The following is a 24,820-nucleotide window of genomic DNA, read 5'->3' as shown; positions in this document are numbered from 1 at the left end:
AACCACTGGTGCTTCCGCTAGCAGAACATGTTTCCATGAAATACAGGTTCTGAGCCCGAAATTCCTTTCTGCAACGCAAAACATGCTGGTCTCATGTTAAGGTATGCGGCAAACTGAAATGCAAAGGAGTATGCCAGGATTAGCACAGAGCTTAAGGTGCAGAGGTCATCAGTGTTTAACAATAACTTTCTCGCAACAGTCAGCAAGGAAAAGTGGGTTGTGAAAAAGAAGGACAAACAAGTCGTACAAACTCAGAATTATTTGTATTTCTCTAGATTCTAGCACAAGAAGGAAAATCTCAGATGAGAGTGCTCCTATAAAGAATATTCTGTTGTATTATCGATCATCTTTAGGGTATTGGTACAGCTTTATAGGTGCTTATTTGCTGAAAAGAAAAGTGTCTGCCTGGAGGCATGCGATGTATGATTAAATCTCACTCTAGATTTGTAACAAAGGCCACCCACACCCTTCTCAGACCCAGGCAGGTATTCAGTGATCCAGTTCCTACAGTCAAAAATGGCTGGATGTGATTGTAGGGTCCTCAGCCCATTGGGTGGTCACTGGCTACAAAATTTGGTCGACAGAGATCATGTTGGCTGCATATGGCATCTAAAGTTTTAGTGAAAATTTGAATCAATTTAAGTAATATGCCAATACACAATTATTCCATCATTAATCTTTGTTTTTCTATAATCACACTTGATTTCTGGGAATATATCTTGTATTTAAAAGAATTTGGCCCAGTAGTTAACAGATTTTAACCTACTGGTAATCATTACCTGCTCAACTGGATTATTTGCCAATTATTTTGATTTGGCACCTGGGTCAAGTGGGATTTTCTGTGATGTCTAAGTACATGATGACGTGAAAATTTTTTTAAAAAAACTTAATGAGGGAGTCATGAATGTCAAATGCTCTGACTTGTTTCAGGTGCTTTTGCCTGGCTCAATGGATGAGCAGTGAGAGGTACAGCACTCCCTCTTTCTTCTTTTTTTTTCTCCTGTACTAACAAAACCCATTGAGATATCCCATATAATCAAGCCCAGAACCAGTTTCTCCCACCTAAGGCACTAACAGGATCACCTAATTTAGGCAGGTAGCTGCTCTTGAGGTAAGATAGTGATAACCACAGAACAATTCAGATATGAGATAACGTGAATCACCCTCAGCAGTGACTACTGAGCTCTGTTGATTAGAGAGGAAACATAAAGTGGCCATGCACAATGCTGCCAATTTAAGAACCTCTAGTAAGAATTTGAAGTTTGAAGAAGTTAATTTGGGTCTAGAAGGATAATTCCAACAGGCAATTTTTGCAAGGGCTGTTCTGCCACTTGCAGCCAGCTCCAGCAAAGGCCTGATATTCTTTTTATGTAACATATACACAGTAGCTGTCCTTTGGGGACAACCAGACTAGAGTCCCACCAGATGAATATGCACCCTGCATGTGCTGCACAAGTGGGTTGAAGTAGAGAAGATGGGTAATGAATATGTGACGGCTTGGCCTGATCTAGTTAGCGGTGTCCCTGCTCCTGCAGGGGGGTTGGACTAGATGACCTCTAGGGGTCCCTTCCAACCCAAAACACTCTATGATTCTATGATTCTATGACCAGTTCGTAGGTAACTGGGAATAGCAACTGTCCAGCAGTTCACCAGCAATTGCATGAGCAGTTTTGCTCACCTGAACGATTTATTGATGGGTTGTTAGTAATCTGGGAAAGGAGCTTGGGCCAGAGGGAAATAAAAGACATGCAGGTTCCCATGCTAAGTTGCAAAGGTTATTATTTCCATCATGAAGGACAGATGACAACGTGGGCTCGAGCGCTCCTCTGCGCTGCCTTTCTAATTCTGAAATCTTTGCTCTGACAACCCCTCTTTTCAAATCAGCAACCGTTTTGCCTGGATACTGAATTCAGCCTTTGACCATCTATTCTATGGGTTCAAAACACCAACGAAAGGGAATTCCCCTATCCCTTCAATGGACAACAGACGTGGATGTCAAACTTTAATCTTTCTGCCATCCCCAGTCTTCAGACTGAAGACGCGGTAAAATTTGGAGGCAGAAATATGTCTGTATTCCAGTGGCTTACTGCTTCTGCCAGATGACTATTCTGCATTTGGCTACAGAGCTTACACACTCACACACACACGCTGGGAAGCAGAAGATGTGAAGAGAACCAAGAAAGCTGAGAAACGGGAAGATCAATCGCTAATCCCCAGAAAGTACCGTTTGTGGGCAGCATGGCTAAGTTTAGAAATCAAAACCTATTTCTCATAAAATAATCGTCACTAGAACAAAAAAGCCTCCAGCATAAATTATTTCCTTTGGACCCTGGAATGCAGAAATGCTATTTTTTAACTCTAATGTATCACTCGTGTTTTCAAACTGTGTCAAAGTCCTTCATATCAACACAGTATTAGACAGAGGTTATTCCTCTCACTGTGGAGCTAGCTGCAGATATAGTATCTACATCGACATCATGGTTTCTACCTAGCAAATTAATTCAGAGCATGTCGGCAGTGCGTAATTTTTTCCTCCTTTCTTCTCTCATATTTTCTTTGTGTTTATTTCTGATTCAGTTATCACTAAAATACACATTTTAATTGTATTGTACAAGATTCAAACTTCCCCGGCTTTGAACGTTCACATAAACATTTTCACTCAACTTACCTTCACACCGCCTGGAATCCTTGCCGAACATTTGACTGCCTGTCTGCATTATACAACACACAGGATTTTTCCGCACATATACACACACAGATTTCTAATGCACATACACCGCACGGACATGCCATACACACACACACATTTAGAATATATATCTATAAATATCTATAGATATACTGTAGATATTATATATATAATGTAGAGATATATAGATTTTATAGACATAGATACATATTGAATAACCACATAGATCTAAAGAATAATAAAGAAGTCCAGCTGCAATAGCAGGAGCTCTTTGCCTGTGAGACCTCTAACTGGTATCTGTGCATACCTGGGTATCTAAGCCATCACACAGAGTAATAAAAATCTGCCACAGCTATACCTATCCTTTTATTGCTATTCTTCAAACATACCTTAGACAGAAACTTTACAAAGGGCCAGGATCAAAGCCTGTCCAAGTCCCACTTATTTCACGGGGCATTGAGTTGAACACAAAGGTTCTGATATTGGGGAGAAAAAAGACTTTTGTTTGCATTTAAAATTAAAGTAATTGCCCCCGAAGCAGCAAGATGACTTATGGGCTTAAGAGATTATGACAAGGTGGAAATCAGGTAGGGTGGTAGGTAGATGGACAGACAGACACACAGTGCTTCCTCCAGCTATTCTGTCACCTGGTTTGTTATTTATTGATTTTCATTCAAGTAATATTACACCAGTGGTCAGTACAGTATGGAAGCACAAAGTATCAATTCATCTGTCTCTCCACTTACTCTTTAATCTACTTACTATTTTGTGTGTGTGCATATAAATATGTTGCACCGAGACACGATATTACCTGCATGTAAAATTGTGCTGGAATGGAGTTAATTTTCTTCCTAGTAGCTGGCATAGTGCTGTGGTTTGGATTTAGCATGATAATACTGTTGATAACACACTGATGTTTTAGTTGTTGCTAAGTGGTCCTTACACTAAGTCAAGGACTTTTCAATTCTTGTACTCTACCAACTGAGAAGACTGGAAATAGATACACAAGGTACTGGGAGGGGACATGGCCGGGGCAGCTGACCCTAACTGGCCAAAGGGCTATTCCAGATGATATGATGTCATGCTCAGCATATAAAGCTGGGGGGAAGAAGAAGGAAGGGGGGGACGTTGGGAGTGATGGCGTTTGTCCTCCCAAGTCATCGTTACGCGTGATGGAGCCCTGCTTCCCTGGAGATGGCTGAGCACCTGCCTGCCGGTGGGAATGGGTGATCTCAATGCATGAGTTTTCTCACCTTTCGAGTCTCTCCCCCACCCCAACTTGGGGAGTGAGCGAGCGGCTGCGCGGGGCTTAGTTGCCGGCTGGGGTTAAACCATGACAAAAATCAATAACTATATGACAAGCAGATGATAGATTAGCTGAGGGCAGGAGGATTTAAACTTTAAAAACTAAGAACAAAAGAGCTGGCTTAACCTTGGCTTTAGCTGGCCCTGCTCCACCTTCCTCTTCTGACTCCTGAGCCAGGCCTCCTGGGGCCAGACTTCCCACAGCGTCCCTAGGCTGATGCCTTAAAAGCACCTTTCAAATAAATCTGGTGTCAGTCATCCCTGTTTTCTTCCCCGCAGCATTATGCGGCAGCACTTCCCTCAGAGGGGAGAGGATGTGTGTGTGGGACAGGGAGGGGAGGAGGAAAGGGGTGTACAACTTCAAAAGTAACCCAATTCAGAGCACTCAGCCTAAAGCAAAGAAATTAAGAGCTGTGCTTTTCCCAGCTGATTGGTAGAGGAGATGAAATCCATATGGTGGTCTCAGCACACTTCCTAGCGGCCAGGTGCCTGTATGGTAAACAATGCAGACAATATCCTGAGTAGTCCGTCCCAAACCCACCAAGACCTGAATGTGGCACCCCTGCGTGGTGAAGCCCTGAAGGAGACACCTACAATGCAGACATCGTCCAGACTGGGAAAGCAGAATGACTGCATTTCCCCGCTGCTCTTGGTTGAACAGCAAGGGCCAAAGCCTAGCCGTGGAGAAATTTGGTTTTGTTGCTGTCTTTAAGAGGAGGTAGGTTTGCATATGAAGGACATGGATATGGCACTTCCTACCACACCACAAATTTGTAAATTTAACCCTTGCGTAGTGCTCCTTGGTAATCATCCCCTGCTTATATCTGAGGGCTTAGAGTTTTTTCTAAAAAGTCCCAGAAAAAATAAATTGTATTCAAAACCGAAACAAGTCACCAAGGCAAGGGAAAAGAAACCAGACACATTTCATATCAGTGCAGCTCAAACATCCTCCTGTCTTTCCAGTCACCAGCCTGGCACCCTCTGATGTCTAGAAGGACTTAGGGGCAGGGATGAACTGCATCCATGCAGCGTGGACACGGGCAGGAACTGCAGGGCTTACAGCTTACACCCCCTTACTTGGGAACAGCTGAGGAGTGACCACCACTCGCTGCAGAGGAGAAGAGGGACCTGCCCTGTTCACAGCACGGCTTGCTCGAGGCTCACCCAGGGCTCTTACCTAGCATGAATGCACCCTGTGGCAGATGATCTGCAGCGTGCTTTCACCACCAGGTCACATCCAGATCTTGCCTTCTGATTCCACCCTAAACCTCCATGGAAAAATCTGCCTAAGCCAAGGAACATGCTCTCGGCTGCCACCACTCCTTCGGCTCTGAGAGCTGTCATGGTCATTATGATCTGATGACCTACCTCAAAGGTATTGTTACCATCTTCAGGAGCCAGCAAACCTGTTATTATCCCACATTACTAAAGACAGCCCTTCAAATCCACTCCTATGAAGGTGTCCCTAGAGAGCCTTCCCTGAAGGAGCAAGGATTCCCATTGACTGGAGCAGCCTTGGAAGCAGGCCTACAGTCAATCTCACTGAGCTAGAAGTAGAGCCTTCCGTTACTCCTTCTCTTGAGTCCTACCTGCAGATGCAACATACAGCTTCTCCCCAGGAACCCCAAAGAGAAAGAGTTCCTCATGGTAGGAGAGGGGCTGGAAGGAGAGCCCGGGGGTTAGCCTTGTAGTTCTCACAGCTTCAGAGTCTGGCTGTGCTTCTCAGGGGTTGTAACATTCATGCATTCTTGCCCTTCCTTTGCAAGCCTGATTTTGCATAGGCAAAGCAGTTTGCAAGCCCATGACCATTTTGCGAGTCATGGCAACTTGCTATCCTAAGCAACCCTTGACATTTTCATGTCAGAGATGGCCTCAGCTTCCTATTCCGTACAGGTAGGACACAAGGCACTGTGACTGGCTGATGCTCTCACTGCCGCAGATTTAGTGCATTTTTTTCTGCAACCACAGATAAATAAGATATCCTCATAGTAAGATTATCATTTGTGATACAGCTCCCTCACTGCCCTTTCTGGCGATGCGGTGCCAGCTGACTACATATTGCCGCTCCAGTCACTGAAAGGTAATGTTAGCTCAAGCAATGAGTCAGATTCACAGGAAGTTTCACAGCCTGTCATATACATTTTTTTCATTGCTTTGGAGCTGAACAGTGTTTAATAGCACTACCTTTCTCCCACCCACATGAGTGAAAAAGGCTAACTCATTCTTCCTCTCTCTTACCCGTTCTACCAGCTTTACACATCCTCTCTGCTTTGGCGTGGGTCCACAGTGCCTGACATCCTCTACTCCCGCTACAACCCTTCCTGCTTGAAAAGTGAAGACAAGGAGAAAAGGTGGTTTGTTGGACTGAATGCTGTCTATCAGTTCAGTTTCTAACTCATGAGGAAAATGTCAGTGGAAGTAAAACTGCTCTGGCATGTGCTCTCTTTTAATTTCAGTGTTGAGAAGCTCGGAAATTATATTTGCAGCAATTCAAAGTCACATGCGGCAGCTGCCAGATTAATGCTGAGCCTTTATTCATAGACTAGCTTTGCTAGTCCTGACGACACCATACAGAAACATGCTGCAAAAACGTAAGCATAGGACCATACCGTAGTTCTCTTCCACCTAGTAAATTCAGATGCTCAAATCCTAACTCATTACTTGCATCAATCCACTGCAATACACAGGGTGGGGGGGAAGCTGTGCTGTCTGGAGAGATCCACCTAGGTCATGAGAGATCCCAGCCTCCAAAGTGCCTCTTACACCTTCTTCTTGGCGTGTGCCCTTGCCCTGCGGTAGCAAGGCTAGCGGGCAGCTGATCTTTGCCAAGATCTCAAACTCATCCAAAGTGCCCTGGTGCCACTGCCCCCACAGACAAATGCATCCATTGCACCTTTACATTTTCCCTGTTCGTGGGTCAAACTACCTCCAGGTACAGAACAAAAGAGCAAGGAGGCTGCTCCACGTCGCACCAGCTGAAAAAAAAAAAAAAATTCCCAGCAACTATTCAGCCAGCTGAGAAGGGGGAATACATTATTTTCTTTCTCCAGGAGAGCTCCTCCTGCCCCTACAGATCTTATTCTTCACCGCTGGGCCAAAGCTGTTCCCAGCAGCAGAGACACGCTGCCCAACAGCCCCCACAGCCAGCTGTGCATTTCCCTATAATAAGCTGGGCAATAACTGAAGGCCTGGCCTTGCGCAGCGAAGGATGCTGACCTCAGAAAATTCTTTGCAAACCAACGTGTACAATGGAAGTGATGTATTGCTGGAAGTGCAGTTTTGTGTTCAAGAGGAAGTCGCGTCTAGTAAAAGCTCTGACACCTGATTTGCCTGCAAACAATGCACCTCCTTCTGCAAGAAGTGTCCCCGGGAGAGGAGAAAGACAGCGAGAATGCTGCGAGGTGGTGAGCGAGCTGAGGAAACCAGCAAGGAAACCGAGAGCTGGAGCGTGAAAGAGTTTGAACAAAGAACAAGGTCTGGGCAAAATGCCTTCAGATTCATCAAAACCAGGCAGCCCCACAGGACTTCTCACAGGCTCAGATTCAATTTGGGAAATCATCATTTCAATGTATTTTAATTTTGTTGTTGTTGTTCTATTTCATTTTCAGATGGGGTTTTCCTTTCCAACTGGACTCAGATTTTTTTTTTTTTGGTGGCTGTTATTAAATTTAGCATTCAGTTATTTAGTGTAAATGCACTAAAACGTTTCCTCCTGCTCAAACTACCTATCTGTGGGTTAAACAGCCATGCACTTTTTCTTTTCGCTTCCTTTTATCTCATTGACAAAAAACACTGAAAGTTTTTGTTTCAGATCAACTGAAGGTGATTCTTGAAATAATTTGGCTGATCCACCCCCTCCTACCCAAAATCCTTTATTCATACATTTTTGGTAAGAATTTCTGGAGGCCTCAGCAGCCATAACCTTTGCTCTGAGTATCTTTACCATCTACTTCTAGGAAAGCTGCCTGTAAACTACTACTAGGCAAGATGACAATCAGATGTTTCCTTCTCTGGTGTTTCTTCTTTACATTTCTTACAGTACCGGTAACACTGCTCCCTTCTGGGCCTGTGTACTGAAGAAGCAGCAGAGCCGTGAGAAACTGATTTCAGAAAAGGAAGTAAAAACTGTTTCTAGTCTGCAAACCCAGAGCTGAGCAGGGTAATAAAAAGAGAGACTGTAAAGAAACAGTCAGTGTGACTCTGGTTACACCACTCATCCAATTATTTCTGTATCCTGCTTGGGATGTTAATAGGAATAGTCCGTGATGTTAACAGGAATAAAGGTTTTGACAATGGATGCAAAGAATTGCAAATTGTCTAGCGATCTTTCTTGCTTGTTCATTAATTAGAAATTTACTTATGCCATCAGGTTTTATAATCTTTCCAAATTTATTCCCTGTTCACCTAACTGTATGTCCACCTTCTTTCAGACAATGAAGTGAGGTGTTTTATAAGAAGATATCATCCCTTATCTGACAGTTACCATTTTTCCAGTGGGGAAACATTAACAGAGATCTGGTAGCTTAAAACAGTCCCATTTCTTTCCCCTTTAAATCATCTAAGAGCATTCACTGGCCTGTTGCTGCTTGCATCTCAACCAAGGCCTCTTAGCTAATAGCTTCTGGCATTAGCTGGTAAGGTTTGCAGTATTTCAACACAACCTGGTTAAAGACTGTTTTATTAAATAATAATTTCTTGATGGCATTTAGTTGTCTTTTTAATCTTTCTAGGATGTTGGTCTTTGCGAGGAACGTGTCTCTTGGTCTCCAGGAGGAATAGAGCAGGGGTAAGAAGTCCAACATCCATCCCGTCACATTGATATCATGTGACAACACACTGTAGGGAATACATTTTCTTTGATCTATTTTAAACTTTCTGCCTTTCATTTTTTTACTGAGAATCCCCTTGTTTTACTGTTGTGATAGAGGATGGTAGTCCAGCTCATTTTGGTAGTCCAGTGCCCATTTGACATGCTTGCACATGGTCCTTGACAGATGGATGAGGATGCGTGAGGATAATGTCCAGGACTATGCAACCAGAGAGCTCATGGCATGAAGGAAGAGAGAGAGATATGAGAAAGTAGATCCCCATGTCAGACCAGCCCTGCAGAGGAGATGACCATCCCAACCCATGGCCAAAGACAGCCAGATGCAGCTGGTTGGTGAAACAAGCCTTTGGGTCAAGGATGAAGGGAGATCACAGCTGTATGCCAGAACACTGTGAGCTCTGACATCAGCTGGGGGAAGATATGAAGCTGGACATTTATGTGGTTATGAGCCTCACAGGACTTCCTTTGTGAAATTGCATCTGAGGACACAAGAGAATGTGTGGGCACTGCAGAAGGGCAAGCATAGGACTTATTCTAATAAAAAGACAAGTGAAGCAATTATGAGCCAGTCCCGGTTTCACTTTGAAGCCTAGAAACATACTGGAACACATTATTCTCCAAACCGTTTGTAAGCAAGCCAGAGAATTATAAGATGAAACATGAGTTTGTGAAGAACAAATCATGTCAAATCAATCTAATTCCCCTTAATGCCAGGATAGTTGGTATAATGGATGGAGGGAACATGAAAATCTGATAGAACAAAACCATTCTAAAGTGTGTAGCACACTCCCGTAAGTCATTCTTATCAGCAAACAGAGCTTGAGGCCTGGGTATGATCACTGAAAAGCAGGTACAGAACTACTTGTAAAAAATACTCAAAGAACAACTACCAACAGCCAAAAGATGTAGCGAGAGGATTTGCTGTGTGCAATATGGCAGAGATGTCCCTACAGTTGAAAACCAATCAATGACAGACTGGGCAGTACCTATATAGAATCAGCATACGGTGCTATCTCGAGAAAGTTTTCAGGAACTCCAGAAAAGATCAGGATTCGTCTTTTCTTGGTAAACTGGAGAAATGGTCAGAAATCCAAAGAAGTGATCTTTAACCCAGGCAAGCGTAAAGATATGTCCTTGGGAACTCAAAGACATAAGTGCCTAACAGATGGGAGCTCACTAGCAGCAGGGCCATAGATGATGATAGTAGAAAAGAGAAAGAGAGATGATAGTAGAAAACATAACCTGCAAGGAAAGGTTTCAGAAATGAGATTTGTTTAACCTAGAAAGGAGAAAGCTCAATGAGGACAATCAAGCTTTCCTCCCATGCATAAATACTTGTTTTAGAGATGATAGTAACCATGGTTCTCCAGCGGTACTGGGGATAGGACAGGAAAAGGAATGGTTCAATCTGCAGCAGGAAGGATTTAAGTTATCTATTCAGAGGGCACGCTGAATAACAAGACCCATAATCACACAGTCCGGATATTAAGGGAGGTGGTGGAATCTTGTCCCACAGCCTTTAAGACCATGGTAGATGGGTATCAGTAGAGACTGCCTAGGTATGCCTAATTCTCACTTTAGAGTAGAGTGGGACTAATGTCAACTTCTCTGCCTGGACAAAGGTATGAAACATCTACCTGTATGGAAGACAACATGCCATGTATTTAAGCTCTGTAATTTTTTTCCAGGCTGAAGATGAGACTTCGCTTCAGATTTCTGTAATATTATAATAGCTTCCATACTAATTTCCTTCATATATATCCTGTAACATAAGTTGTCCTTCTCTTTCAGATTTTCACTTAAAAATGGTGAGAAAAGTAGAAAAAGTGGGGCTCTTCTAGAGTAGATTCACATATGAACTCTTCTGAATGACAGAAGAGACTTTTCATTGCTCCTGATTTCCCATAAAGACATTGGATAAAATCACCTCAACACTGAGACCAAGTTGCTTAAGTGAAGCAGATTTCAGAAAGGTATCTAACCCTATTATGGAGAAACATAAGGAAAAAAAAAAAACTTTATCAATTTAGCAATTTGTCCTGAAGTTGATCTCATTGACTAAAACTCAAGTGAAATTTGTGAGGTTTCATTTTCCAACTGTGGCTTTTTCTTACGTTTTTCTCTGCTGGATTACAGATGTCTTCATAACTAGAAGATCTTTTTTCATTGCAATCAAATTCACCTGAGGATCTGCTAAGAAGAGTAAGTCCTCCAGGCTCTGGCAGTCTGGGATAAGGGCTACTGCAACTGCAGAAGTATAGTTACATAAATTTTTCATTCTTGGCCAAGGTTCTCTGTGTGTTCAATGAAAAGAATCCATTGGAAGACTGTCACTCCCTTGGCATATGACTTCTTTTTCACATTGTGGTACCATGAGGTCTTTCATTCCGTTTCACTTTACAGTCTCCCTATTGAGGAGCTGTGATTTTTTGGCACAGGCTAACACAATATGAATAAAGCCTTTATGCTTTCTCATCTGAGAAGTAACTGAAATGTTTGATATGGTGCTTAGAAAGTCTACGTTTTTGCTCTAGATCACCCAACAGAATGTTCCCATAAAGCGCTAGAATGTTATTTAAGGTGAGTGAGTACAAAAAGAATGAACAAGGGGAAAGGGAGAGGGAGAGGAGATCCAGGATTAAGGATAACTCTGTCCATTTCAGACTGGAAATGTACTGGGAAAACACTGGTCAGAGAAATGGAAGAGCTACATACAGATCTGATATGCAAACACTCCGAAGAGCAAGAATACGGGTTAATTTTGAAAGAAGAGAAGGAAAACAAATGACAGCACTAGCAAAGAAGGATTTTGAGAACATCCAATGAAGATTTAGAAAGCAAGTTCATACCCTTGCTAAGAGCTAGAGATGGGAACTAGAAATGATACCAGCTGTATAAAAGTAAGTTGGAAACTCACAGTAGAGCAGAGTGACCTTCCGAAAGGTGTAGATTTGCTGTTTGAGCTGTATCCATTAGCCAGATCAAAGGGGGCCTCCATTCCGAGACAGATCCTGACCCGTGACAGGTCCACTTGCACAGGTTACTCCTGGACCTGTGTTTTAGACCTGCTCTGCTCTGAGCTTTTGTAATTCACAGGCCACACACATCTCTGGGAACACAACTTGTGTGGAGCCAGAGCAAACCTAAGCAGGCTTGCTTCAATCAGGCACCGGCCTCAGGAAACAGAAGGCCCTAAACTGTGAAGCCAAATACTTGACTTGGGATCAGACAACCAACCTATCACAACCACACCCAGCATGCCCACATGAAGACAAATTTGTTTGAAAGGAATAGTGGAGGATCATTCCCGCCCTCTCCATCAGAAAGTCAGGAAGGTCTGTTTGGATTTCTGCTATTTTGTTTCTTCCCAAATGAACTGAGTTGCCATAGCTCAGTCAGGTAGCCTAGAAGGAGTTCAGCAAAACATAGAAGGACCTCTGATATTAGCCAGTCCTCAGACCAGATATTAACTTAACAGCATTTTCCTGAGAAGCTGATAGTTTAGCTGAAAAACATAAAGAGAGCATAAAGAGGCTTATTCTGAATGTATCTTCATTATCTTGTAGCACAGAAAAAAAACTTCTTTAAGGGTTATAACGACACAGCCCTCAGGGTCTTTTGGCATAACTACCTGCTACACAGATTTCACCACCCTCCTCAGAAACACCTGATGCTGAACAACAGAAATGATGGGATATCTCATTTTTAATATTGTCTATAGTCTGCCGTATTGACCCAACCTGATTTATGTCTGTGCAAACACATTAGGACTACAGGAGCCAGTGGGGTTTGTAGTCAATGTATTGATCTATTTTCTACCCTCATTTGTGGCTTGACCTTTAGCAAGTCACTACCTTGTTCTGTGCTGCAGTTTCCCCATCTCTGTGCAGGAACTTGACCTTCCATGGAGATCATTTCAGACTCACTGCCAGTCAAACATGAGCATTACAACCCTACACTATGAGCACTACAACTGTACAACTACCTGAAAGGAGGTTGTAGTGAAGTGGGGGTCGGCCTCTTCTCCCTGGTAATGGATGATAGGACCAGGGGAAATGGTCTGAAGTTGCACCAGGGCAGGTTTAGGTTGGACATCAGGAAAAATTTCTTCACAGAAAGGGTTGTCAGGCTCTGGAATGGGCTGCCCAGGGAGGTGGTTGAGTCCCCATCCCTGGAGGGATTTAAAAGCTGGGCAGACGAGGTGCTTAGGGACAGGGTTTAGTGGTGGGATGGCAGTGCTAGGTTAACAGTTGGACTTTATGATCTTGAAGGTCTTTTCCAACCTAGACAATTCTATGATTCTATGATTACTAATATTGTTCCCTGACATCTTTTTTTCTCCCCACAAAGAACATCCCTAACCTGCGAGGGCTTTCCAAACTATATTCCCAAACTTTGCAGGCTTTCCTTGGGAATTGTTATCAAGAATGAGGAAAGGTTTTCCACACAGAAAAACAAAACTTAGCTTTCCAGTTTGAATGCAGGTGAGGAAAGTGCCTGTGGCTAGAGCAGCGAGCGAAGTTCATTCAGGACCATTAAAGGCGGCCAAAAGGGATTGAAGAATGAAGTATAAACATTCTTAAAAAATTCAGAATGGATACAGAAAGTGCACAGAAAGGAGCTGAGAGGTGGATGAAATGACAGTGTTGAAGGAAGGGAGAGAGAAAGGAAAAAAATTGCTGTATGCACTCTTCCATTTAAGTTTCATTTTCTCGATTACTGCATTCATGGAGTTACTGAAAGACTGTATCAGATGAATAAAAAATATACTGTTGGCAGAAGTAAATGTCCAGCACATCTGTTAACACTGATTGGGCTGGACAAACACAGCAGGAGAAAAAAAAAAAAAAACAGTTGTCCTGGAAATAGCAAAGACTTTTGAGATGTCAAAGACCTGTGTTAGGAATACACCTTGTGTAAGAGACACTGTACAAAGTTGTCTTACATTAAATAAACTGACCACTGTGTAAAACATTCATTTGTGCAATGAATTAAGGTTTTACATCACCTATTAAAAGGATGACCTTTTGTGTTCTCAGTGGATATTACAAATAGACAATAGTATATATATGTATAATAAAGAGGTGGCTATTCTATATAAAGTCTGGATGTGTGTAACATACAGATCATCCCTGTGATGTACACATCAATACGTAATTTGAATTTACCTTCAGAATGTCTTATCATTCTGAGACACAGCATCAATGTCTCCAGAACCCAGGGGGTGCTACCATGTTTTGATGGGGTCACTTCTTTATACCTTGGGGTCTTGAGGACAAAAGACTGGACTGGAGACAGGGGGAAGAATGGGCCCACTAAGGATTCGCAGAAATGTGGTATATTATCTATGATAGAAGCATACTGCTTCCTTGAACTTAAAAGCTTTAAGAAAAAAACAATAAAAATCAATTCATCCTGGAAGAACTAATAATAAGGGGCAAATCTATTCTTTCTGGTACTGTTTTTGTGGTACATGTGTCCCAGCTACATTTCCGTGCCATTCCTGGAGTGTGAAATTGAGAGCATGAAGCTGTTAGTTTGGTGGGCTGCGTATCAGGAAAGGGATAAAAGCTGCCTGGTAACTGCCCAGAAAATTGGCCTCTTTCACCATGTGTTTGTTTGGAGAGAGGAATTTAAACAAGAAAAAAAAATTCAGACTATCAATGAAATAAAAGCTTAAAATCAAGATGTGCTCACTGCTAATGAGGGTGAAACACACTCATTTCATTCTCCCACAGCAGCAGGGTTTTGGAAACATGAGTGAGACCGGAGCATCTTTGGAAACAAAGGAGTGGGGAAAATAAGGAGGGAGGAGGGGGGAGGTGATAGCTGGGGAAAGGAAAAAACCTGTGAGAGTTAAACTCAGGTTGGCCGACAAAGCAAGGGTGACCCTACAAGTTTCACTGTAGGATGCATAGTTATTTTCCACCAAGACACAGGAGGCAGTGGTCCAAGCTCTGCCCTCTGCCACACCAACCAGTGATTTAATACAAGAGACAAGAAATTACCTACTGGCCTGCAAGGGGTTTCGTTCTCAAAAGTAAATATTTCAGATGCTGACTTGTATTTCTGGTGAAAATGGAAGCATTGAAGTGTGAGCAACTCAGCTCTGGCTGCATCATGAAATGCCTCTGTCAGAGATGTGGGTCCAGAAATCAGAGATATAACCCCTGGATGGACCTGGGAATTAGAGGGATGTCTATACTCTATGCCACAGGGGCTATACCTAGAGTCCTGCACTGCAAACCAAATCCTAAATACCAGTTTGCAGTGCAAAGGGCTCAGTCTTCCCAGGACACCTGGGTCCTGGAGCCAGCTCTCTGTGTGCTTCACACAAGAAGTAGACTTGGACTGTGAGCAATTTAAAATACAGAGACAGCCACAGGAGCCTGGCTAGCCTTGGCTTCTGGGCTTCCTTCAGAGCTGGGGACCTTAATGCTCCCTCTAAATCCTCTGGTCTTTAATCTCTGTGGGTCTCATTTCCCCACCCATCAGATGAGGATGCCTTTGCTCTTCAGCTTATCTATTTAAGATTTAGCCCTAATGTAGCTCTTTTGCCTGCCCTGGAATTAGTTTCATTTTATGCCAGAGTTAGAAGAGGGTAATTAAACTCTACATGTATTTATCTAGCTGTTTATGTATACCAAATACATACCCCTCAAGGAAAACCTGACAGCTTCTGTTCTTCTGACTATCTTCTAGTCAAGCTAAGGAACAAAAATGTTTTCCATTTTTCTGTGTTTTTTCTGTCCTTTAATTCTGAGTAACAAAGAAAAGAGGAAATTATAACATTCATTCCTTCAGAAAAGGAATCTCAGGACAACTAAGCATTTCCTGCCTAACAAATTCACCTTCTTCACAAGTTCTGATTAAGCAGCCATATAACTAAGCTATGAGTTGCCTACATAAAACTGGAGAGTTCAAAGAAACACGAATTTCCTTGGTCTTTAGCAGTGTGGTATTAATACATGAGAAAAAAGATATCTGGTCATTTGTATTGATACCTACAAAAAATGCAATCACCTTGTTACCAAATGACAGGAAAAAAAATTGATTCTGAAATACAGTAAGTAGCAGAGAAGGGTCCTTATCTGATGCTTCTTAGGTTTTTTTGAATCATAAATCCGTATTTGTAAAAATAAAAAAAAAAAGTCACCCTTAATTCAGCTACAAGAAACTAAACTGGGTAACTTTTGATTTTTGGTTTTTATAAAAATGACTAAGAAAGAAAAATAATTGGGTCTTAAAGACTGGGTTTGGTGCAGAGTAATGTTAGCACAATCACCTGGAATTATTGTTATTCCCTAATGAGTCTTGGCTGTGTAGTAAGTATTCATCTGACCTCAATTTCTTAAAATAGCCTGCCAAAAACAGAGACAATGACAACTGTAAGGTAACACTGATATGTAACTACCATTAGTGTCAAGGGAAGCTATACAAACGAGGGGAGAATGAAACTCTTCATTATCTTGGCTCTCATCTCCTGTCTGATAAAAAGAAACATAACCACCAACAAGGCAAGCTACCAGCAAAAGATCTTTCCCTCGTCCAATATCCCTTGTACCTTGATTAACCAGTGATGGTGGAAACAATGCCAGCAGTGGAGCTGGTGAAGTATGATCCCTTTGTATTCAGCAAGGCCTTAATGAAAAGCTGGAATGACACCTCTGATCATAACATCTTTATCACTTCTCCAGCAGAAATTTGCCTCTTTCCTTGCAGACACGCATATTTCCCATTGTTTATCCCCTCTGGCACTTTATAAGCTAGATGAGAACATGGACATTACATGGAAGATTTATAGTCTTTGGTTGATCTAGAATTTATTTATCTAGTCAAAATCAATTGTGTAGGATCTGTCTATACTTAAAGGAAGAAAAGGTCATTCATCCTATCAGTAGGTGTTTTCCCCAGGAGAAAGAATTTCCCTACTGAAGTATCTGAACACAGAAGCTTAATCTACCTGCTGAAGAGCTTGACTGTGGGAGACAAATACCCTTGGACAGGTTCGTGTAGCCAGAGACTAGGGAGACGCTGTATGGTTTGAAACTAGGGCCCAAATCCTTTTATTTAAACCCATATTTCATGGGTCCTCTAACTTGAACCGGTTACTCAGAGGTGGATATGAGCAGGAAAACCACAATGATGACACAGCACAGCGTTTGTCACCAGCACAAAGGTGGTGAATTGACAGGAATCATCACTGCAAAGCAATGCATGAAACCCACCATCCTACAGCAATATGTGGTACCAATGTCTCACACATTGGTACTGATACTTTTCATGTGTGTTGATAGGGATTTCATGGAGTTCATAATAAAATGCTGTAAGTTTCATGCTAAGACATCTTAATTTCTTTTCAACCATTATTATTAGTTCTGCAACATGTTATCTAGAATCATTACCCATTTAGACTTTCAGGACTGGTGTTCCCTTGAGGTTGGATTTATCTTCCTATCCTGAAGTATCTACAACACAGATACCTACACCCTCAGTTCCCTTTACAGTCAATAGAGAGGAAGAGGCGTCTAGAGAAGGTGATTCATCCCACCTTAATATAGATATCAAACAAGTATCAGATTAATTGCTCTCTGGAGAGATCTGTTTATCTCTATTGACAACAAAAGGAGCCTAGAGTGTCTAACTCAGACTTACCTGTCTATGCGTTGGTTGCCTACAGTTAGCTGAGATAAATCTCATGCCAGATCTTCCTTTGATCAAGCAATTCAACCACTATCATGAAATGAAAAGGATAAGAAGGGCAATATGGATGAACGGGAAGGACAGAGTAGTTGTGTGCTAACTGATCAGAAATAAACACACCACTGGAGGGATTCATAACCTTCCACTAGCCCAAAGAGATTTTGTTTTCCATTTATCCAGACTGGACCTGAGGGAAAGACTGTATCTGCTCCCAGGAACACACTCATATCTTTTCATGGTGACCTCTGTTGATAGATCAGGTCTGGGGATCACCTGAGCTGAATGGACTCATCAAAGCCTATCTCAGCAAGTGTGAGCACTATGAATTACACCATCCTGAAGATCTAGCACCTGACCTTCTGTTTCATACTTGACTGATTTACGCTTGGGGGCTCAGATTTTAATTTATGATCCAGCTTCATTGTGCTGTTACTCAGATGAGGGGAAAAAAAAGATCTTAGAAATATGGAGGTGAAATGGGGGTTTCCCTTTCCTACCTTGTTGTTACACCAGTTTTTGTCCTGCCACAACTTGAGAATGGTGCTGCACTGAAAGAGGATAGAGCTAATCCTTATCTTTGCATGCAGTTCCCAAGGGACAAACTTACATGTCATTCTGTCCAGTCTTGGACCAAAACAGATCCAACATTGGTGAACATCTCTACCTCAAGTGATTTCCAGCTCTCAGGGAAAATCTGTTGTTTACCCATCTCTTCTAGACTTTGATTATTTTCTTTAATTTCCTCTCACCCTACCAGAAACAATGAAACCAAAGGACCTTCAGCCTGTGTTGACTGAAAGAGGGGAGAAGGAGTAAGTCTGGCTTCAAAAAGTTTTGACAGTTGGCATGGTAATGAGCCCATTCCGACTGAAATGACCTCATTGCTGCTCATTTTTCCTGGCTACCAATCGATTTATGAACCTCTTTTAACATCTAGAGAAGTGTTAATGAATCAAGTGTTTAAAAATAACATACACCAGGAGGTTGTAAATTACAGCCCCAGCATCCTTTGAATGAATTCACGTCCCACATTTCCAACACCCACCTGGTACCCGTCTGCTGCGACATGGGTGTTCATTCAAGGTCTGAATTTATTACCCACAAATATGTGTTTGGGGTTCCACCAAGTCTTGACTCATCAGCATCCAGCTCGGCTGTCAGTTCTGACACAGCGGAAGAAAGGGGAGAGAAAAGGGTGATTGAGAGGGGGTGTCACTGCTTGATGGAGAACCAAGGGCAGCTCTGGCCATCCTGCAGGCAGCGATGTCAAAGGAGTGGCACACAGCTGTCAGTGCTGAATCAGTGCACCTCACATGTTCCTGGCTCTGCCTTGAGCAACCACTCAGATCAAGTACCGCTTAGTGCGGTTAACTAAAGCACCGCCACCGATAACATGTTTGGTATGGACTGTTTGCGGGAGCCAAAATCTGTAGAGTGAGTTCTTAGTCTGGTATTCAGTTTGCCTGGCTGTCAGCTATGCAAACCTAAGAAGCAGAGGTCAGCTCACAGACTGAGATGCCAGTAACCTGATATTGTGGCAGAAAAGAATAAATGTTTTTCTGGACATCAACAAGCGTGTTTTGTGTAACTTAAAGAAGCAAGCTATGCAACGGTTCTTGGTATGCTAGACTTGGCTTTCGTCTTCAGGCTGAGCATCATTCTTTAAAAATAATGCTAGCAAGCTGGAATGAGTCAAGAGGAGAACAGCAAGAAAGGTTAAAAGTTAAGAGTACTTGACCCATAAAGAAAGGCTGATGGGGCTGGGTTTCTAAGGCTGAGAGTGGTCATCTCACGTATTCCCCCTATAGCTGTGACATGGAGCGGTATACGTTTGAGCTGGGTTTAAATAAACTAGCTCAGATAGTCTGGGCACAACAGTGTGGAATGCATCTACTTCACCCTGGTTCTCAGAGGACTTTTAAGGAAACAAGCTTTGTATTGCCACAATAAACAGCCAGTGTCATACCTGAAAGCTAACCCAGGTATGCCTGTGCTTCCCTTCCACCAAACTAGACAAACCTTATGGATTCAGCCCCGCCAAAAGTAAAGATAAATCAGGTCTGGAAAACTATTCTGCAGGACTCCTGGGAACTATCAAGTCAATCCTTCTCCTAATGATGTCAATGGCAAAGCTCGCACTGGCTGAGGTGGCAAGGAACTAGGCTTTAAATCTCTTTAATTAGAATATAGGAGTAATTTTTGTTAACACTTTGCTGAGTGGTGTATCTATATATATAAATATCTGCCTCTTACTGAAGTGGTTGGATTCTTGTTTGAAATAAACACACTGGCACTCAGGAAAGCAGACTACATTAGAAATATTATCAAGAAAAAAACCCAACCCCGTGGAAACAGCTGTATTTTGTGATTTGGTGATGATAATAATAATAATAAAGTCCTCATCTCTTGGCCCAAAAAATAGTGCTTTGGACACCATGTCCATTCCTTCCAGTCACCCTTTTGTTCCATCACAAAACTGAATGGTAGTCAGTGGGTTAGAGCAAAAGGTCATCTCACACACACAACTGAGTCTTCCCTTGGCTGCAGAAAAAAGCTTATGCTTATCCAGAGGATCTAAGATTACATATGAATGAGCAAGGAACACCTTGCCATTAGGGTAACACCACCGTCTCAAAACATGAGAGTCATCAATTCATACCTGAAAAGATCCTGGTTTCTTACTGTGAGCAAAATTCTATTCTGTCAAAAAAGAAAGAACCATTCCTAAAACAAAAACAACAGCAGTCCTACAAAAACCATGGGAGATTAAATTCATGCAAAGTGTCATAACTGATTTGGTTTCTGCCCAAAGGTAACCTTCTGCTTTCACACAGGTAGATGCAAAAATTCTCTCAATTTTCATGGCTTTACTCCAGGTTTACAGTGGTGTAATCAAGGACTGGATTTAACTCATTGTGTTACTATTTTTTAATCCAAACCACCTCTTAGTAAAATAAATGCATTGAAAGGCTCACTGTGGGACCAACAGCACCTGTCAACCAAAGGGGTTTTCTGAAGAGTAAAAAAAAAAGGACTGACATTTTTAACTAAAGTCGACAAAATTTAAGTCTTTGGTTAAAATGCCAAAATATCTTCGATAACACATTTACACACCTATAAAAACAAAAGTTCACTCAAAAATTCCAATAAATGGTCCTTAGGTTGTACAAGAGCCATACAGCTGCAAAAACATCAAATATGTCTCTGATAGATTTTAAAGCAACAGTCAAAGAAAATCCTTGTACACAACTTTAAGCTCAATTTTATTTTATTCTTTTAAATTTCAACTTCTCATTAAATAAAAAGCAAATGTTTGGACTTGCAAGGAAAAGCATCACTCCATCTTCAGTCTGAAGTTTCCATGTAGATCCCAAGATGTGCCCAACAGAATTTCTTCTTTAGCTAGACAAATAGGGGACAGAAAGAAAGAAGAAATAAAAGAGGAAAAATAATTCTGGGTGAAAATGGCCCAAAATCACATCTTCATCTGATGTAAATCTGCCTAGTACTAATGAAGTGTGCAGGGTTACATCAGCTGAGGGATTAATCCAGGTCTCACACCAAACGCAAAATGAAAGCTGAGAAATGCCAAATGCCATCATGAGATGAACACACTGAGAAAATAAAAAGGTAAACTGGAATAATGAGGGAAATCAGCCCTCCACATTAAACAAGTGTACTCAGTGAAAAGTACACTCAGTGAAATCCAAGTCAAATAATGGATTCCAAACCAGCTTGTTAGGAGCACAACGATTTTCCAAACGTTTACATTCATATTTTACTGGACAATGTATGGCCTGAGTTTCTATTAAGCCATTATTACATTTTGCAGACGTCATTTTGACACATTTTTGAACAGGCTGGAAGCCCTTGTTTATTCAGCTTTCCCCTTGGGCGCTTCAAGAAGTTATTCTCTTGTAATTCCAGTTCTGCTTCACCTAGGTATACCTTCAACAGTCCTTGTTTTGTTATTAACTCAATGACTGACTGACAGAGGCGACTGGATTTTGAAACCTTGCCATCAAAGCCACTCTGTCAATACAGTGGTGACATAAGAGTCCATACAAGGGAAGTTTAAAAGGAACAAAAGACTTTTCAAGCAGGAGGAAAAAAAAAAAAAGGAAAAAATTGCTGGGACCTTCAAAATTAACTTCTTGCCAAAACAGCAACAAAAATGTTGTAGGTAGGCTACCAAAAAACCCAGTGACCATCTGTGTTCTCACATCAGCCATATATTTTCTGTCCTTGGTGCTTCTTTGTGTGTTACAGCTGTAGACAGACTATCAAAGAGCACCTGCGTTCCATAGACCTCAGTCAGATTAGACTTCGTGGTGTTTAAAGCATTGATAATCATCCAGAGGACTTACTGTTGTCAGTAAAAGCCCAGACAGACTTACTGTGCATGCAGGCTGTCTGGAATAGATGAAGACAAAATAATGTGTCATTTAGAGTTATAAGAGTTGAACTAATTTCAGCATGTATACACAAGAAACAAGGACTGGATTTAACTCATTGTGTTACTATTTTTTAATCCAAACCACCTCTTAGTAAAATAAATGCATTGAAAGGCTCACTGTGGGACCAACAGCACCTGTCAACCAAAGGGGTTTTCTGAAGAGTAAAAAAAAAAGGACTGACATTTTTAACTAAAGTCGACAAAATTTAAGTCTTTGGTTAAAATGCCAAAATATCTTCGATAACACATTTACACACCTATAAAAACAAAAGTTCACTCAAAAATTCCAATAAATGGTCCTTAGGTTGTACAAGAGCCATACAGCTGCAAAAACATCAAATATGTCTCTGATAGATTTTAAAGCAACAGTCAAAGAAAATCCTTGTACACAACTTTAAGCTCAATTTTATTTTATTCTTTTAAATTTCAACTTCTCATTAAATAAAAAGCAAATGTTTGGACTTGCAAGGAAAAGCATCACTCCATCTTCAGTCTGAAGTTTCCATGTAGATCCCAAGATGTGCCCAACAGAATTTCTTCTTTAGCTAGACAAATAGGGGACAGAAAGAAAGAAGAAATAAAAGAGGAAAAATAATTCTGGGTGAAAATGGCCCAAAATCACATCTTCATCTGATGTAAATCTGCCTAGTACTAATGAAGTGTGCAGGGTTACATCAGCTGAGGGATTAATCCAGGTCTCACACCAAACGCAAAATGAAAGCTGAGAAATGCCAAATGCCATCATGAGATGAACACACTGAGAAAATAAAAAGGTAAACTGGAATAATGAGGGAAATCAGCCCTCCACATTAAACAAGTGTACTCAGTGAAAAGTACACTCAGTGAAATCCAAGTCAAATAATGGATTCCAAACCAGCTTGTTAGGAGCACAACGATTTTCCAAACGTTTACATTCATATTTTACTGGACAATGTATGGCCTGAGTTTCTATTAAGCCATTATTACATTTTGCAGACGTCATTTTGACACATTTTTGAACAGGCTGGAAGCCCTTGTTTATTCAGCTTTCCCCTTGGGCGCTTCAAGAAGTTATTCTCTTGTAATTCCAGTTCTGCTTCACCTAGGTATACCTTCAACAGTCCTTGTTTTGTTATTAACTCAATGACTGACAGAGGCGACTGGATTTTGAAACCTTGCCATCAAAGCCACTCTGTCAATACAGTGGTGACATAAGAGTCCATACAAGGGAAGTTTAAAAGGAACAAAAGACTTTTCAAGCAGGAGGAAAAAAAAAAAAAGGAAAAAATTGCTGGGACCTTCAAAATTAACTTCTTGCCAAAACAGCAACAAAAATGTTGTAGGTAGGCTACCAAAAAACCCAGTGACCATCTGTGTTCTCACATCAGCCATATATTTTCTGTCCTTGGTGCTTCTTTGTGTGTTACAGCTGTAGACAGACTATCAAAGAGCACCTGCGTTCCATAGACCTCAGTCAGATTAGACTTCGTGGTGTTTAAAGCATTGATAATCATCCAGAGGACTTACTGTTGTCAGTAAAAGCCCAGACAGACTTACTGTGCATGCAGGCTGTCTGGAATAGATGAAGACAAAATAATGTGTCATTTAGAGTTATAAGAGTTGAACTAATTTCAGCATGTATACACAAGAAAAAAGTCTTCTTGAAGACAAAGCCAAGACAATAACATCAGAATGGCCATATCGTGTGAAATCAAAAATCTAGCTGCTGTTAACCCTGTCTTCAGCAAAGTTCAACAGTAAGTGCCCAGCATAAGATATGAGTATAGGAACAGGAAAAGTAGAGACTTATATTCTTAAAAGACTGTTTTCTATGCTTCTAACACATTGTGGTTCAAGGACCTCCCTATAGCTAGAAGTTAGGTCTTTGCATTAAATAACTCAGAAGGATTTCTCTTTGATCAGTTCGTGCAGCTAGGTCTTTGCATTAAATAACTCAGAAGGATTTCTCTTTGATCAGTTTGCGCAGCTACGATCTGCAAGACCCTGTGGTGGAGACTCCTGTAGTTTAGCCACATGTTGTACAAGTAACCTTCACTTTTTGTTTTTCTTGTGGTTGGGACTAACTAGTTTCATTTGATGCACTCTGTTTCTTTTATTGGGAAAAAAAAAAAGAGAGAAAAAACGTTCCCTATTTGCATTCTCCATGACTGGAGAAGGAACCTCTGTCATGCCATCTCTTTTGAAGGGTGAATAATTTTAGTCTGTTAGTCATTCTTTGTGCAGAAACTGGTCCCTGATCTTCTATGTACTTTTTCCAATATCTCTGAAATGAGGAAAGCCATCACTGCACACAATATTCAAAGTGTGGGAGGACTATAGATTTATTTAGATTTATGATGTTTTCTGGTTTGTTCTCAATTCCTTTCTTAGTAGGTACCAAAACCTAATTTACTTTTTGACCTCTATCAAGCACTGATCTGATGTTTCCATAAAAACATAACTCCAAGATCTCTATTCCTGAGTAATAAAAATCAGTTTCAAGGTGGAACCTGGATATAAATTCTCATCATATCCCAAGACCCAGAACTTCATGCAGCTCTGAATTCCACAGAGGAAACATCTCTGCCTCCAGCAGCAGAAAACCAAAGTCCCAGATACAAAGCTCAACAAATTAGCCACCAAACGCAAGATTTGCAGAGCTTCAGATCTTGGTTTAAAGTCTCTGTTGTCAATATTTTAAAAGTATTACTACTTGCCTGTTGTAAGCTAAGACACAGTATTAATATTCACCTAATGCCTGCCAAAGTATGTATTTCCCCTTGACGATATATAAACAGAAATTTCCTAAAGTTTCAGAGTGTGCAATTAACCCTTTACCCATATTTGTAATTTCCTCTCA

Source organism: Egretta garzetta, unplaced genomic scaffold (assembly GCF_000687185.1).
Source record: "Egretta garzetta isolate BGI_Z169 unplaced genomic scaffold, ASM68718v1 scaffold260, whole genome shotgun sequence".
Lineage (NCBI taxonomy): Eukaryota > Metazoa > Chordata > Aves > Pelecaniformes > Ardeidae > Egretta > Egretta garzetta.
Note: the sequence above shows the minus strand (reverse complement) of the source record.